Here is a 1,434-nt window from a genome sequence, read left to right as displayed (position 1 = left end):
CAAGATCACACAGCCTGGAAGTTGGCAGGACAGTGGCCAGCCTGGGCCTCTGTGGCTCACAATGTAATGCTCTCCCCATAGAAGGAGCCCCCACCTACGGCCTCACTGGGGAAACCAACACATTGTCTTCTGGAGCATCAGAAGCTCCGAGATGGTGCATTCTGGGTTGGACTGGGTAGGAAGCCAAGAATGACTTGAGGGTCTCGATGACCACATGAGAAGAAATCCCAGAAACCCCCAGGCCAATTCTGATGGAACCTCACCTGGCTGTAGGAGAGGCAACTGGTGCAGGGTCTTGTTCAGGTGAGCCCACAACCTGTCCCCGTGACCACCTTACCTCCCCCCTGCTTAGGCCCCCAGAGCCTGGCAGCCCCTGCCAAGTTTCCAGGGAATGTGTCAGATAAGAGGCTGATGTTCATTACTCCCCCCACCCAGACACTATCTCTGACCCTGCCGCCACCACCAAGTGGATAAGAATAGCAACAGCCCCAATGAGTGGGCATACACACAGGCACAACATAGCAACATCTTCAGGCAGGCAGCCCTGGCTCTCAGATTGAAGACAGGTCTCCAGGTCCCCTCCCCATCAGTTCCAGTCCCATCTGGCTCCCCCACTGTCCTGGGCCTGAAGCCATACAACACTTTATGATACAACACCAAGCTTCATCTTCTGCCTCAGTGGAGGGGATCTGAGGGAGAGCACACTGCCTTGTTGATCCTGGCCTGGGGCCAGAGCCCTGCCCTTCACTGAGGAGCTGTGTGACCTGGAGCTGGACACTGTCCCTCTCTGGACTCTTAAGTGGGGAAAGGTGGCACAGCAGCACCATGCAGCATGGAAACAGTCAGCAAGGCCTCTCCTGGGCCTAGGGCCCCTCATTGTCCTGGTAACTGCTGCCTGGTCTGAGTGCCCTTGGGAACTCTGACTTTTGACTTCCTGGTCAGCGGGGATGTGGATAGGGTAAGCATGTGGGAGTCCCTAGAATCTTATCATGGTGGGGGAGGGGCATATTGTGGCTGAGTCCCTTCTATGAGTCTCCCTGTGACACTCCTGTGGGTGTGCACCACTGTGTTGCATGAGTGTGGGTGGGTGGCCGCATCACACTGAGGGAAGAGGCTGTTGTCATGGAACCCAGAGTGAGTGTCACTGTGACATCCAAAGCAGGGAGATCTAGGGAGCTTTGTGTCCAAGTTCCTGAGTCACTGTGACACCGGAGGGAATCAAGGAAGCCGAATCCCCCAGTTCCCACGTCAATGGCCCCTCTAGCTCTTACCGCCTGACTCACTGCCTTTGTTTGAACCAGACCCAGGCTCCTCCCCCAGCCTTCTCACCCTTCCGCTCCCAGCCCCCTTGCTCTCTTCATCTTCCCCTTGTTCTCTTCCCCTTGACCCTCAAACCTATTTCCTCTCCTCCTATGTTCCCCACTGACCGAAGGA

This window comes from Hipposideros armiger, unplaced genomic scaffold (assembly GCF_001890085.2).
Source record: "Hipposideros armiger isolate ML-2016 unplaced genomic scaffold, ASM189008v1 scaffold_9, whole genome shotgun sequence".
NCBI lineage: Eukaryota > Metazoa > Chordata > Mammalia > Chiroptera > Hipposideridae > Hipposideros > Hipposideros armiger.
The sequence above is the reverse complement of the archived record's forward strand: the minus strand, read 5'-3'. Positions refer to the sequence as shown.